Here is a 17,773-nt window from a genome sequence, read left to right as displayed (position 1 = left end):
GGTCTTTAAAAACTTTTTTTTTCAGTCGAATAATTCTCAGATACAGCTCAAAGCTTCGAAATTTGGGTATCATATTGGATAGCGTAATGATACTAAAAAGTTTCCCTGTATAGAATATGTCGACCCATCAGATAATAATTGGGGAATTAAGAGTTTGTCTGTGTTTGCGTACACATTTGTACACAATAATATACCATACGATAACTGGTCTAGTATATTAGGAGAGATTCAACTGATATAATATACAATATAAAGTCTACATCCACTTTTAAATGAAAAAAGTCAATTACTTTTAGTCTTTGCAAAAACAAATGAATAAAAGAAATTAACACTGTCGATTTTGATTTATAGTTTGCATTTTATAGCAAGTAGTTGTCGCGCACGGCTGCACAGGTGTTTGTGTCGTCACATGTGTCTTGTTAAATAGTATCTGATGAATTTAACCTTGAGATTCACGATTCATATGAAAATTCGAATTCAATTGTGATATGGTCATAGAGAGCCGAGATGGCTCAGTGGTTAAAACGCATGCATCTTAACCGATGATTGCGGGTTCAAACCCATTCAAGCACTGCTAATTCTTAAATTGTCTTTATAATTCATCTCGTGCTCAGTGGTGAAGGAAAACATCGTGAGGAAACCTGCATGTGACAAATTTCATAGAAATTCTGCCACATGTGTATTCCACCAACCCGCATTGGAACAGCGTGGTGGAACATGTTCCAAACCTCCAAAACGTGTCATTTTTATTAATTTATATGTGTATTAAATTTATTGCTTATTTCGTATTAGCTGCGCACGCGACTGTGCGCGTTAAAATTTATCAAAAAAAGAAATTGTAGCCTAAGTTACTCCTTATTATCTCAGCTAGTTGCCAGTGAAAGTCATTTCAAAATCTGTCCACTTATTTAAGAGATTAACCGGAACAAACAGACAGACAGACAAAGGAAAATTGCATAAAAAGCTATATCGCTATAACTAGGTACTGGGTATATCTATAGATGCACTTAGAAAAAGTGGTTATTTTAATATTACAAACGGACACTCTAATTTTATTATATCTCTACATTTAAATTAATTACTTATTTTATACTAAAATATAATCTACTTACCTGAATTTCTTTATATTATTATAATATTATACTGTTTTCGTCCGCCGCTTCACTCGCGTTAGAATATTCGTATTTATGTACGAAAAATATGTCACAGACAGACAGACAGTTTTTTTTATGGTATAGGTTGGCGGATGAGTCTATTAAGAAATATTAACTATTCCTTACATAACTAAGAAGTTATGTCCCTTGTGCCTGTAGTTACACTGGCTTACTGACCCTTCAAACCGGAACACAACAATGCTGAGTACTGTTATTTGGCGGTAGAATAACTGGTGAGTGGGTGGTACCTATCCAGACGGGCTTGCACAAAGCCCTACCAAGAAAGTTACGTCTACTTTATAATATATAGATAGACTATGTTCTGAATTGCATTGTTGATTCGTTTCATCAATTTTGATACTAAATCTTAGGCATATTAGGCGCTTCCTGAATCTGTCACTTTTGCTAAGTCAAGGTACCTTAAAGAGATGAGTGCTTAGGTAATTCTAGTACTAATATATCTTATTTATACTAAAAGTAATAACTAAACTCAACTCAAATTCCTTTATTCAATAGAGCATTACACTTACTTATTGATGGTCAAGTTAAACTACCACCGGTTCGGAAAAAGGAACACCCTGACCTGAGAAGAACCGGCGGAAGAAACTCGGAATAAGTTAAACATTATTGATGAATATGGAAACAACTCTTTCGCTACTCTGTTGTGTGATGTTAAGTTAAAAAATGCAATTTTTTTTTGAGGAGTACAGCATCGTCGTATTTTTTCTTATAACATTTTGCTTGTTTAATAATATTTTTGTAAACACATAAAATATGTTACCTATTGAGACAACGTACTGGTAAAATGACGATCAACGCTAAGAACCAAACAAAAGTACAATAATAAAAGTCGTAATAATCGACAAAAGATACATCCATTTTGTAAAAAAAATTATACACAAAGCCATATCTATAAATTCCTCTAAACATTATCTCCCTACTATTATTACACATATAATACACATCACAACTAAATTATCATAAAACTTTATTTGAATGAAAATTACACACTATATAGGTTCATGGAAAAATCGCACTAACAGTCTATTTGTTTGTTTCCCGAGTCTCACGGCAATAAGTGCGAAATTCCCGTCTCCCCGAAATTGTTGTGTATTTTTTACGTGATTCGTGTACAAACATACTGAATTATTTACGTAATAGATAAAAACGGAGGCGCTACCTCACAAATGGTCTATTAGATTTAGATTTACTTAAACATATGAAGGAAAGTAATGTGAGACTATTATTATTAATAACTGTAACCTTGGTGTCATACCTTTTAGAACGCTATCGATATCGATATTCAAATCCCGGTTGGGACATTTTTTTTGTCATGGTTATATAGTGGCAGTTTAGGAAATTGGTCATATGATGGCAAGTTGTCATTACCGTCCATAGATACAGGGACTGAGAAAAATTAAGTTATGGTAAATATGTTGTCATGTGTTAGGCAAAAAAGTAGCCTTTGTCCTTATCTTAGGCAGCGAGAGGTGCTGGAATGATATGGTCTCTTTCTGCGAAAGTATGTCGCAGAAAGAGACCATAACCGTGGCGGCGTCACAGTAGAAGGCGTAAGCGATCCCGTGCTGCACCCTCGCAAAGACAGAGTGGGTATCGCTGTTTTTAGTGAGTATTCCGGTGCATTCAGCGCCGGCGAGCCCCACATACCCCCCAAATCATACATCATCATGTGAGGGAATCGCGTAATACGTTTTTCCAGTGAAAAAAAGCCTTTGTCCTATCTTGGAGCGCAAGTTTGCTTTACAACAAATAAGGTTCATTGGTTTGGTCGTGATAAAGCGACGGACAGACAGAGTTACTTACACATTTATAATATATACTAATATTAACACATACATACATATAATAACACGTGACCCCCCTAAAAAGGCGAGAGAAGCCGCAGGCGGCAACTAGAATTAGTAATAGTGGCTTATAATATATCGGCACTTAATTGGTTTGTTTGTATTTTACTTTCAATATAATGGTTCACTAGTTAATACAGCTCTCGTTAAAATCATACGACGTGTTGTTACTTTCACTGCGTGATTAACGTAAACACTAAAATGTGGTACAACGTCAGCTGGCTCGTTGGTCTAGGGGTATGATTTTCGCTTAGGGTGCGAGAGGTCCCGGGTTCAAATCCCGGACGAGCCCAATTTCTTTTTGTTTTTGGTTGACTCTATGTTATTTATATATAAGCCTATATTTTCAATAATTTTACATTTCATTTGGTTTACTATTATATTGTTTAAAGGATTGATTTTTTTTTCTCTCGTTGTTTTTTTTTTAAAATAGTTGCAAAATTAACTTTTATTACAAATCTGATTGGCGTAGAACACTCAGCAGATGTGAAACGTCAATATATAAACTATATTCAAATAATTTATATTTAAACAAAATTTATAAATAATATGAATGTAAACTGTGAGCATAGCACACACCGTTACAAAGTACTCGTATATATGTGTTACGCATACATAAGAGAAAGCGGTGGAGACACTGTCACATGCCACAAGACATACAACTCGGCAATATAGTAGATACGATTTTTGCATTTACCTGCCGGAATATGAATGATGTATAGATTATCTATACGAATATTATATATTATCTTTATTTAGAATTTATATATATATACATTTTAAACTTTACAGTTGTATGTCGTCTAAAAGAAAAAGACACAAGGATAAAAAAGAGTAAAATAAAATAAGGACCAGTTTTTGTTTTATAAAAGTGAGTAACAGCCTGTAAATTGCCCACTGCTGGGCTAAGGCCTGCTCTTCCATTAAGAAGAGGGTTTGGAACATATTCCTCCACGCTGTTTCAATGCGGCTTGTTGGAATGCACATGTGACAGAATTGCGATGAAATTAGATACATGCAGGTTTCCTGACGATCTTTTCTTTCACCACTAAGCACGATGAATTATAAACACAAATAAGCACATATATAGTGGTGCTTGTCTGGATTTGAACCTGAATCATCGGTTAAGATGCACGCGTTCTAACCACTGGGCCATCTCAGCTCTTTTTAGCTAGCTAGTTACTTACTTTTGTTTTATAATAAGAAAATAATATGGTTTACATAAATTTGTTCACTCGTGTTCAGACGCAGCCCAATAACTTGCCTCTAATATTTTAGTATATGTTTATTTTTTCAACGCCATTAAATGTTGTTACTTTGCGAAATATTAATAAATAAAATTTTAACAAAAAGAAAAACCGACTTCAAACAAAACCCTATTTTAAAACAAATGAATATTCACGAAAAAGTAATAAAAATAATTGCGTATTCAACATATTTTTTAGAGTCTTCCTAAGTTAAATGAAATGAAAAATATTAGACTACTTAAAAGTCGATTAACGATTATATCATGTAGTTATAATTATTGTTATATTTGGAGCCGGTGTCAGCCACGGTGCCCTTGCCCCAACAATCAAAAGAAAGAAGCGATACGAGCCCCTTGATTGATCCAGTATATTATTGTGTAAAAGGTAATTTGTAAAAAACATATTTGTTAAAGTATTCTCGTATTGTTTTTTGATAGATATACTGTAGGGTTTTATTGGCTGACACCGACTCCAAATATAACAATAATTATAACTACATGATATAATCGTTAATCGACTTTTAAGTAGTCTAATATTTTTCATTTCATTTAACTTAGGAAGACTCTAAAAAATATGTTGAATACGCAATTATTTTTATTACTTTTTCGTGAATATTCATTTGTTTTAAAATAGGGTTTTGTTTGAAGTCGGTTTTTCTTTTTGTTAAAATTTTATTTATTTTTTGATATTAAGTGAAGCTGATGTTGACTAACTAATTTTTGTTAATATGGATAGATTAAGCGTTCCGTTTATATGAGTCAGAAACTACTTCGAGGACAATTTCAAAGGAAACTTGCGAATAAAGCAAAAATAGACTTTCGAAAATGCGGATTTAATACGTCACGCGGCGTGAACTACAAGGATCCCTCGAAAGAGCTGTAATCGAACTCAGCAAAAAAACTTTGAAAAAGACCAACTATATTTCGTACATCATATGACATCACATCACATACACAAAATTTGATTAAAGATAGTAAGAAATTCTGCCCCATTACGCACCCTAACTGCGAGCCGTATAGGAGTTCCATCACTACATAATATAAAACAAAGTCGCTTTCTCTGTCCCTATATCTTTAAATCTACGCAACGGATTTTGATGCGGTTTTTTTTAAAAGATAGTATGATTCAAGGGGAAGGTTTGTGTATATAATACATGAACAATATAGTAAAGAAACACTGATAATTTTAGAAGTTTGCGATGTGATGTCGTATATAAACAAATTCTGTAGTATATTTAGTATCAGTATTGCACCCGTGCGAAGCCGGGGTGGGTAGCTAGTTGATTATAATATTCGACTATGATAATTACATAAACATAACCACATTACGGAAGGTGACTCAAATATCCAAATAACCTATAAATAAAAGATTCGACCGAGTATCGCTAACGTGCTCCTCAGAATTGTTCCGTTCCCTTCCGTTCCGTCACTTTGTCATGGATCCTGTGCTCAGAACCTTACCAAACTTTCACCAAATTACCCTTGAAGTATATATTTTATAATAAAAAAATAATTATCAAAATTGGTTAACGTGATTTTCAGTTATTCACCTATTTGTCGCGCATATACATAACGCAAATTTAAGACTTATGCCGTTTTCACATGGATACCATCATCGGAAAAAAAAAATAAAAAAATTGGACCCCACGGGAAGCACTACCTTTCAAACAAAAAAAAAATTATCAAAATCGGTCCACCCAGTGAAAAGTTATGAGGTAACAAATATAAAAAAAAAAAAAAAAAAAAATACAGACGAATTGATAACCTCCTCCTTTTGGAAGTCGGTTGAAAATCCTTTCGTATCGCCGCTATCCATTTCGGCAACCTTGAGATTTTGTTCCGTGTTATCATCCCCATAGTTAAACTAGTTCAGTCTTCTTGAGCCGGAACACAACAATCATAAGTTTGCTCAACAAATCCGCTGAGTTTCTTTCGCCGGTTCTTCGCAAGTCAGGGTATTTTCTTTTCCGAACCGGTGGTACTGTTTCAATTGACCATCAATAAGAAAGTGTCATACTTCTACATTGAATAAAGCAGTTTGAGTTTGAAATCTACAACATAAAATCCCTTAAAGAAATATTTGTAATTAAACCACATTTTACAAATTCAAGATATAATTTATTCACATCGTCAATTTATAATTTAAAACAGGGTTCAATGAAGATGTTTTGTTTTGTTCATTCGTAACAAAACGGTCGTGTGAGCAGGAAGCAGTTGGTATAACAGAGGCGTCCTCTGGGAATAAATCAATTTTTATTATTTATTATGTACGTAGGAAGAAACGAATGGCGCTGTGAGGTGTGTTTTTTTTAAACCTACATAGCATCGGAAATGGATTGTATTTATCATTTTTTGACGATGTGCAAAGTAAGATTTGTATTACGATAACGATGCATTAAATTGTGGGAAAAAAGCAACGAGAGATTATAGTTTAAAACATTATAATTACTGGGATCGTCGTGCTCATTGAGTCGAGATGGCCCAGTGGTTAGAACGCGTGCATCTTAACCGATGATTGCGGATTCGAACTCATCTCGTGCTCAGCGGTGAAGGAAAACATCGTGAGGAAACCTGCATGTTACAAATTTCATAGAAATTCTGCCACATGTGTATTCCACCAACCCGCATTGGAACAGCGTGGTGGAATATGTTCCAAACCTTCTCCTCAAAGGGAAAGGAGGCCTTTAGCCCAGTAGTGGGAATTTACAGGCTGTTGTTGTTGTTGTCGTGCTCATTCATAGCATGCTTTTAATGAGTCGGTACTGGAAGTTAATATGTGTAAAATAATTTTGGTAATAATCAAATTAATTTCAAGTATGTTTGTAGGTATAACTCGATCTTAAAGATTACTAGCGATACCTTCGTGACATAGTGCAATTTTTGAATACTCTGATTTCTGATTGAATTCGATCAATAATTATGAATGGATATATACTAATAACCACGTAAATGAATGTTATGTTATGTCGGTTTATGAAAAATCAGAACAGCTATGATAATTATGTATGGATCAGGAAACGACCTTAAAATTAAAATTATAACTCGACCTAGTATGCTTTATTACTAGCAAACAATAAAAAACATGCTAGTTTTATAATTAAAAGGACATGCTTATTTGAGATTAGCATGAATTATTGTATTATTTTGTATTTTTAAACGAGATGCCTTATTTCCTAATATTCCCCTGTGACTTCATAGCACAGATAGTATGTTTTTGCAGATGTACTATATGTATATTATAATAAAGATAATAATATGTTTGCTTTGTTTAGTAACGGATCTTTATGTTTATTATTTGTTTTTAATTATAAACTTACTATTAAAAAAATAAATGTATGTTTTCGACGATATTTATCTGTCATCCTGTGACATCCAGCTTTTTTTAATTTAACTTTAGTCATTTGTCAATAAAGCCAACCGTTTAAGCCAGACGGCCTAGAATTTGAAGACGCTAGGCGCTATAATTTATTATTCTCGAGGTTTTGAGGCTTTCAAGCTTTCAAAGACTAATCAATCTATTGATACTTAATAAGTAACGCTGTGATATTGAAATGAATTGGAAACAATTTATTTTTATTGACAGACATATGATTGGATCTACCACGTAGCAAATAAAATTAAAAAAGTACAATATTGTCCATACAAAATAAAAGTTATCTTTAAAGACTATTTTGAAACCCGTAGGAAGCATAATAAATCTATATGTATAATAAAATTAGAGTGTCTGTTTGTAATATTAAAATAGTCCTCTTTTACTCAATGCATATGTATACACGGTACATATACCAAAATAATATTTTTTACATTTTTTTTCTGTCTGTATGTTTGTTCCGACTAACTTCTGGAACGACTGGATTGAGTTTGATGAGAGACACTGGCATATAACTGATGTAATAAGGAGTAACTTAGGCTACTTTTATTTTATAATTATGTATAAAATCTTCTCCTGTGGGATGCCGCGTTGGGCCGCTAGTATATAATAAATATTGGACAATTAAGTATTAAGTATTACGTGCATTACTCTAATCCCAATGTTTAGCTAAAGCATACAATCAAAGTTACCAAAACTTACTTAAAACTTATCAAAATACCTATATGAACATAATTGCAAATCTGTTTTTATTAATAAGGCAATGCGATATCTTTCGTTCTTCACGCTAAAGACTGCTTTTCGAAACGGTGGTAGAGTTAAAATACAGACCATTAAATAGGACACGCATTTGTTTTTAATTTCATTGTTTAAATAATATGTTGTGCAACATAGTACGAATGAATAAATATCAAACTCTGTAATCTAGTTAATTAACAGCATTTAATGTAACATTTTAAAAAGTTAAACGCAAAATACATCACTGTCGGCTGCTTTAAATTTTGATCGAAATAATTTAATATAATTTTCATTGTTCATAATTCAACGGAATCAGTCAATGTTGGACCAACGAATTGTGTAATCGGCAACACTCTTTGTGCTTCGTTATGCACGATAATGAGAAATAATTTTAAATAGTTTAAAGTTAAATTAACCGTTTTACCGTAATTTTATAATCTGATTCGTTTTAACAGTTAAATAGATGTTAAGAATTAACCTCGTGTAACTTTGAATGTTGAATTGTTTAAGTATTGAGGAAAAAGGTTTTGAGTTTACAGTAATGGTCTTTAGTAAGTGGTTTCTAATGTTCTGATAATTATATATTTTTAATAATATTACATGTTTAAATATATAAAAATATGAACTAAAATTAGTTAGTGTATAAAACTTGACCGCGTGAAATGGTGGCAAGAATGCAAGCAGCATTTCCCCGTTGAATCGCAATTCAATCCTCTGGGCAAAAATGAGGCGAGGTGTTATACTTTTGATGAAGCTTTTTGCACCACTACACCAAATGCCAAGCGTTTCGACGGCAAATGGGACAAAAAAGAAATTTGAGATAAGACACTAATAATAATTAAAAATAATAATTTATTTTTCATAGGATGATATTTTATGATTAGTGATAGTGATAGAAGTGTTTGCATTTGCATTGTGAAATTTTGGAATGTATCATTAATCCATGATATTGTAAATTCATTAAAACAAACTAAGTACATGATGTTACATACATCTTTGCCTTTAAACACTGGCACTGCAAAAAATAAAAGGAGTCTTTTATCGTCGATTCGCTGACTTTGGGATCAAAGTAAAATAAATGACAGAGCCTCACTCGCCCATCAAACTGGAACATAATTATTCAAAGTAATGGTGCTTGGCACTGGTAGACCTGAAGAGATTCTGACAGTCAGCAAAGACTTAAGAGATTATTGAACTACACTGCTATAATAACCGTACGTCATAAGACAGTTGTGTCCCAATACAAATACATTTTTAAAAAGCGCAGTATTTTCTTAGAGCTAATTTTTTATCTTACTTCAAATTTATAAAAAGCGTTTTCACGCGTGCATAACAACAAACAACAACAACAACAGCTTGTAAATTCCCACTGCTGGGCTAAAGGCCTCCTCTCCCTTTGAGGAGAAGGTTTGGAACATATTCCACCACGCTGTTCCAATGCGGCTTGGTGGAATACACATGTGGCAGAATTCCTATTAAATTTGTCACATGCAGATTTCCTCGCGATGTTTTCCTTCACCGCTGAGCACGAGATGAATTATAAAGACAAATTAAGCACATGAATCAGCGGTGCCCACCTTTGTTTGAACCCGCAATCATCGGTTAAGATGCACGCGTTCTAACCACTGGGCCATCTCGACTCACGCGCGACTCTTAGCCGATAATTGCGGGTTCAAACCCGCACCACTAAATATGTGCTTAGTTTGTATTTATAATTCATCTCGTGCTCGGCGGTTAAGGATAAAATCGCGAAAAAACGTCCATGTATGTAATTTCCTAGAAATTCTATCATATCGCCGTCCCCGGGGAACAAAATGTTAACTTCCATTATCATCGTTTTAGTGTTTTGTTATTTTTGAGATCTATGGATACTAATACATCTGCTCAATTTTTTTCATAAATATTGTAGTGATACTTACGAAGTTACAAAATATTACACTACTATTCTACGATTATACTCATGCCTGATATTTCAAGAACATAAATATATTGTACTATTATCTTAATGTCTTTATATCTTACTGTAGGACAAACAGCCTAATAATTATTTTCTCGTGAAAACTTCTCGACTAGCTTGTGATAAAAGCAGTTATCATTTTATTCTTGTGCAAAACAGTCTTTGCGTTTCGTATAAGGTGGGTTTGTAATACTACTTTTGATGAAGTAGTTATAACTCATACCATGTTATATGTTAAAAGAGCCCAAAAGAAGGAATTTATTATGAGGAAAATGATATAGCTGAAGATTTCTCTACAAACAACATCAAAAATATTGCAACTCAATTGTCTGTCAAGTACTGGAGGCAATTCTGATTACATAGAAACAGCAACTAAAAAATTGTAAACAATATCCAAAATTTCTTTTTTTTTTTAACACAAGAAATATTATAGCATCGCTATGAGTTATATACGAAGCTTATGGAATTTCAGATAATCCTAAAACAAAGACAGAATGTGTTCTTGACTTCACTCCAACTAAGATTTATAAAAAAAATAATTATCAAGGAATTTAAAAAAAATTATCAACGAGGTGCCAATGAATGGTTTCAAAATCAAAATGAACCATCAAATGGAAAGATTGGAATTAATGAACATTGCATACGAGAGCAACGATATTTTGAATGTATTCATCATCAACAGCCCATGTTCGCCCAATGCCGGACATAGGTCAATTGCACGCATTGTGATCGTTCTTCGGCTACTGGCATCCAGCTCCTGCCAGCCATCTTGCGTAAATTGTCACTCCTCCGCGCCCGAGAACGTCCTACACTAGGATTGCCGAAACGAGGTCTCTACTATAGAACACTTTTTCCCTAGCGGTAATCGGATCTGTGATGACGTTTGTTCTGATGTGATTCCGCAGAGAAACGCTGAGCTGGTTTAAAGTCTTAAACTGGTGGATCAGCTTTGTCGTGAGTGACTACGATTTGGCTCCGTATGTCATGACGGGTAGGCACTGGTTGAAGACTTTCGTCTTAAGGCACTGTAGGATCGACGATGTTAAGATTCGACGTAACTTCCGAAACGCTGCCATGCCTAGCTGAATTCTTCTATTCACCTCGTCCTCAAGGTTGTTCTACCAAACCAGTCCGAAACTCGGCCTGTCCAGGGGGTTGGAATTTGTCGAGTCTTCGCGCAAGATTGACACCAGAGACCATAGATGTCTTCAATTTTCGAAATGGTTTTGAGCATCTCCTAGACTGAAGTTGGTACCTTTTACTATAAAAGAAAGTATCCTATTTACAACTTCACTGTATATGATGATATTATTTATAAAGGCTTGTTAGGTATTGCTATGTTTGGCATGCTCAGATAGCGAAAAGAGGTGCTAATTAAAAAAAGGTACTTGCTTGAGGCAATTGCTACATGCGAAGAAAAGAGGCGTCAATGACATGTTATTTTACTCCGATGTGTGTTACGGTCAAAATAAAAACAGATTTATTTTAGTTTGATATATGTATATTTGCCACACAAAAGCTTGGATTTAATACAACGGATAGATGTTTTGAGATCGGCCACGACCAAAGTGTGGGAGATTCGATGCATTTCAATATTGAGGGTTAACTGAAACATAGAATAGAATACACTCCCGATTAAATTTACTCAATTGTTAGGAACACATGTGTTAATGGCGACGGATATAACGTCAAGGAATGGTGAAATCAGTTTTACAACCTAAGGTCAGCCTAAAAAACTGGTAAGATCGTAAGAGAATATTGTGGACTCAAATTATGGAAGAGAGTGTTACCCATTCACAGCAATCAGTATTAAAATACAGACATGATTTAAGCATAGAACCTGTGAAGAATCAGTATGAAACGAGATACCCCACAGATAGTGAGTCCAAACCCCAGCGATCTGGCGGAGTTGCCAGTGCTATACATATGTATACTGAACTTTTTCCAGTGAGCAAGGCTTTATATGATGGTTTTATGTGCGTTTCCAGTCAGGACATATCTCAAGCATTATCACGCTCTTAACAAGTTTCTAACTCATCAGGGTAACTCTGAAAGCAAGGCTGATGACGAGGAAGATCATGATTAATATTTCAGTTGTTGATTAAAACTGATTTATTTGATTAGGTAGTCGAGTATTGCAGTTGAGTATTAAGTTTTTTAATTAATAATATGGAACTATGGATAACTTATTTACTCGATTTAAAGGATTAAAATAAAACAGATGAACAGATGAAAAATATTGGACGTTTTGTTGTATTTCCTTGGTTTAATTTTGTTTTAATAAAAAGGTATCATGAGAAAAGTAAAACTAAAGGTGATAACCATATCAAAATTTTACAAGAAAAATCGATTACAGTCATTAAAGATAAAATGATAAATGAATATTTACGAGAACAAAATGATATTATTATATTATCATTTGCATATGGACTCTTGAAACCCTAAGAATAAAATGATATAGCTGTTGTACAATATTTGACTCTGCATAGGAAATACTGTGAATAAAATGGTAACGGACGTTAGGCAACACAGGTGATGATTAATTTTGGCTAACTTCTTATTTTTTAAATATCTCCGTTTCAACTTAAGTTACAGGTTCTACTCGCTATTAACTTAAATGTTTCAAAAATCTAATTTTCTAAAAACTTTAAATCACGCTTCTATGTCCAGTATTTAAGAAGTTATTGACGAAAACATGTTTTTTAATTCTCCTGAAAATTTACGTTTTGTTAGTTATCTTTTTATTCCCCGGGGACGGCGATATGTGTATTCCACCAACCCGAACAGTTTGGTGGAATATGTTACAAACCTTCTCCACGAAGCGAGAGGTCGCCTTAGCCCAGCAGTGGGAAATTTACAGATTGCTGCTATTTAAAAAGTTTCACATATTTTATTTCAATATAGTTATTCTGTTTCTTCGGTAGTTACAATGATTCAGCAATGTTTTGATTGCTGTTAGAGATGTACACAAATCTACTATTTTATCGTGTGGCATAATTTGCCTTTACGGGTCCCAATACAAAAATAAATACTCAAAGAAAAAAGTTTTGCAATAAAAGAAAGATTTGTGTTTCATCGTGCTCTCTTAAATCAGGAACTCTAAGCGTTCTTGTGAGCAATTGCGTCGACTATACAGTGTGGAGGATCATAGCCTTATATATGTGACTGTCATAATCCAGAAGATTGTGGAGTAGGAATTTGAAAGGACCCAGAGCCTCGCTGTCAGGGGTTTACCAAGTTTGGCGTGACCCTGGGTTGTGACGTTGTAGACGTGAGAGGTGGTGTTAAGACTAGCATTTTGGCCGGGGTCGCCTTGCACTGACGTACTCATTAGCAAGAAGTGCGCGTGGAGGGGAATATCACCTGTGGATAGATCGCAAAACCACAAGCAGAGCCCAGCATGGGAGTAGTGGTTTTGAGCCTCACATTTTCGGCGAGATTGCCTTGCACTGCCGTACACACTACCGTACAGCAAGGAGTGCGGGGGGGGGGGTATATCGCCTGAGGATAGTCCCAAAACGCCACAAGCACTGAAAGAGCCAGGAAAGCGTTACAGACAGCCTCTCCATGCTAAAGATGGCTATCACAGTACTTATAGTAGGTAGAAATCAAATACAACCAAGTTTCCTTCTATCAGGCTTTGGTTGCTTTGATATAGTTGAGGTCATCAGGCTAATAGAAACTAATTCGAGGTATCAAATAAATGAAAATCCATTAATAGTAACCCAGATTTAAACTCTCAATTGTCGTTTGAAATCTTAGTGTTTTGCTTACGGGTCATGTAGGGTCAACTCTATCAGTGGTCACTAGTTGAAGGCTATATAAGAAGATACCTTAAGTTTCTTCAGTTTTCAAAGATCTTAAGAAACATACTCTCTTATATATTTTTCCACCATGGAGCTATAATACATAAAACTTATTAAATAAAAAGCTGTACCTCATATTATATAACCCAACATCGACAAAAAATCTTCTACCTTATGTGGTGTTATGTGATATTCAAATTTATTTCACACGTTGAAACCCGTACCAAATTCGTTTTTAATTATGCTCCAAAACATTTTCGTATTTAAATAACCGAAACATTTTAGTGAATCTTACAAATTAATTCAGACATATAAATGATCTCAGACGGAAGCATGACCTACATTGCTCGTATTTATTGGAATATTTATAGGTATGCGATATCGTAGCCGACACGAATCGCTTTACTTTTAAATATTCGAGTTATTGTTTTCAGAACCTCACATCGACCTACTTCATAAATATGAATAATACCGCTTTACAAAAAAAATGCCTTTTATTTTCCATCGTTATAATAGTTCAAAAGGTTTTTTACATAATACTGTAATGGATTAACTATTTCCAATAAATACATATAACGAACCGCCTTTATTTGTAGGTTTAAATACCGATTTATAATTTATGGATGATTTATTTTATTTATTACTTGCGACCCGCCCCCGACTTCGCACGGGTGCAATGCTGATGCTAAATATACTACAGGATTTTTTGTCATAAAACAATACAAACCGCTATGTTCTTGTATTTCAAATCTGTAAAATCTTGGAAAATATATATATAACTTACTACATCCACAGGCTCGCAGATGCCCGTGCCTTTTTTTACATTTTATATTAATATATTAAAATAATATATACATAAACTATAATAAATAATATATAATAAAAATATGTAGCAGTATATGTGTAATTCGTATTACTACAATCCAGCGGGTCCTGGTCCGCGCTTGATCAGAGAGAGTATAGTCTCGGCGACTCTGATGTCGCGTTTATGTATAGATTTCTTGAGGCTGTGTTCTAGGATGGTCCTTTCTGACTTGGAAAATCTTCATTTAAATTAGATGCCGTAAAGGGCCATATTGATCATTATTAAATGCACAATGTATTTAAGTTACTTTATTGCATAAGGGTCAATGCTGTATTGTGTTTTTTTTTTGTTAATTTTAATTTAAAAAATATTTTATTATTTTAATGTAATAATTAATTATTACATATTATTCAATCATTGTTTACTATTATTTTGTCGTAAATTGAAATTTTGTTAAGAAAATAGAAGGGCTTATTTATTATTATTATATTTGTTTATTTGAAGTGTTTTTTCATATAAAGTTTTTTGATTTTGCAAAAAAGTGATCACATTTTATTAATGAATTCTTAAGAAGTTTTTATGTTTTTTTCTTGCATGAAAACTCTTTGGTCCTGTACCTGAATTCTGTCTCCAGTCATGTTGATTTCCCATCGGATCATGAGAGTAAGGTAAAAGAGAAACTGTGTTTACGTGAATACTTTCGCACTAAAATATCTTATATAATGTCATATTTTTTATTTGATCAACATAACCAAAACTTTTTTTCTAGCTACAGCTATCCGCAAATATAAATCTGAACAAGAGTCACCCCATAATTTATTTATTTATAATTCATCTTATGTGACATGTTCCAATCCTTATACGTAGACGCATGAAGAGGACTTGTCATTTTTGAGCCATGCTATTATTTGTTAAATTGATTATCAGTATTCAAATCGTCTACTGAAAAAGTAAATCTTTATTTATGACGTTACGTTTTAATAAAAAGAATAATAATTTCCATTTTAACGTTAACTTAATGTTAATTTATTTCTGACACAGCTATAATTCTTATCAGAATAACTGTCGATAATTTTAAGGGTATTACAGAAAATTTAACGCGTTCAACTTAAGCATTTCAAGCGAATAATTATTGAGATAATAAATAAAGCTTTCAAGAATGCTATAGGAAATTGTCGTTGAAAAGTTTGTACGTTATGATGTCCTGCTTGATCACATGTTTTACTCTAAAAGATACTCTGAAACTCACTATCTTCTTATGTAGTTTTACTTACTTATCATGGTACAATTTTCAGTCAGATACAAAAAATTAGCATCTCATTTTTTAGTATAGCAAAGTGCAAATCCTTACGATATTGTCATTTATGTTCGATTCGAGGGTCTTTAATTTTATCACTTTTAATGGATGTGCTTATGGATGATAAAAGGAAATGTATGTTAGTTAAAAATCGCTTAAGTTATAATACTCAGAATTATTTTGCTTGTAGAAAATTATTGATCTTATTTTAATTATGAATAAATGACTAAACAAGCAATGTATATGATTCCTTAAATAAAAAAAAGCCCAAATTCTTACAGGAGGCTTGCCGTACCCATGCCATTCACAGGAACTCAAAATAAACTGTATTATAATAAATCGTATATATTCTAAAAGTTATTATATATTAAAGGTTCCGTATTATTTACGTAATTGCTGCAATCAATATCTTTTATATAGAAATACTCGAGATATTTTCGGGCTAAAATATAAAGTCGTCAAATAATCTATACACATTAAAGGTTCCGTATAAATTAAATAATTGTTACAGTCAATACCTACTGCTATTTAGAAATACAAGGGATGTTTTCTGGCTAAAAGATCAAGTCAGCAAAAAATCTATCACCATGTGGTCACATTTACATGATTAAGTATTTCAGCTGACTAAAAAAAGGGTTTATCAATTTGGTTATATTTATTTTTAATTTATATTTGTTACCTCAGAACTCCAACATTAATGAACCGATTTGAATAAATATTAATTGTTTAGGCGAGTATACTTCCTGTTTAATAGTAACCGTTAAATTTAAAAAAAATCTTCATCTTAAGGGTAAAAATACGAGATGACTTTTTATGGGTTCGAGAATTTTTTACTGTCTTAGAATATTATTTGAAGTCGTTATTTTATTAATATTTTTTTATGAAAAAGATTAATTAGGATTTTTTTTTACTTTGATGTAACTTGATAGCGCTTCGATACTTTACCTTTTGTTTGATTAAAACAATTACTACGACAATTGGCATATATGAATATGATTTTTTTTATTAAAAATAGTTAGCCGGACTTATAGGTTACCTAATGGTACGTAATAACCATCATAGACCAAAAATCTTTATTGAAATTATAAGCCTTAGACTTACTTATTAAATGTCAAAAATCTACCGAAACCGAAAAGAACAGGTGAAATCATAATTTACAATTATTATTTATAATAGAATATTCAATAAATTTATTCGAACTATGCTATCGTAAAAACCCGCCATGAAAATTAAAATATTCTCTTTCTTATGATCGTAATTATATTGGATACTAATACCAGATAATATAATTATGATAGGTGATATACTAGTAGTCGCCCGTGGCTGCGCTTGCGTTATAGGGTGTTGGTTGTCATGTGTCAGGCAAAAAATTTGCGTATTTTCTTTGTTAGAGTTCAAATTTACTTCATACCAAATTTCATAAAATTCGGTTCAGCGGTTTGTTCGTGAAAGATACAAAAAGACAAAGTTACTTTCACATTTGTAATATTAATATATATTTACAGTTAGGACGTCTGTCTGGTTCTTGTATAACA

At 33.1% G+C, this 17,773-nt stretch overlaps 1 non-coding gene across 1 annotated transcript; it reads left to right on the top strand.

Moving 5' to 3' along the window:
* Positions 1-3,239: 3,239 nt before the first annotated feature.
* Trnap-agg lies at positions 3,240-3,311 on the top strand. Its single transcript has one exon. It is a non-coding gene; the product is annotated as a tRNA-Pro (tRNA).
* Positions 3,312-17,773: the final 14,462 nt, after the last annotated feature.

This window comes from Vanessa cardui, chromosome 15 (genome assembly GCF_905220365.1).
Source record: "Vanessa cardui chromosome 15, ilVanCard2.1, whole genome shotgun sequence".
NCBI classification, from domain to species: Eukaryota; Metazoa; Arthropoda; class Insecta; order Lepidoptera; family Nymphalidae; genus Vanessa; species Vanessa cardui.
Note: the sequence above shows the minus strand (reverse complement) of the source record. Positions and strands in the feature narration are given on the sequence as shown.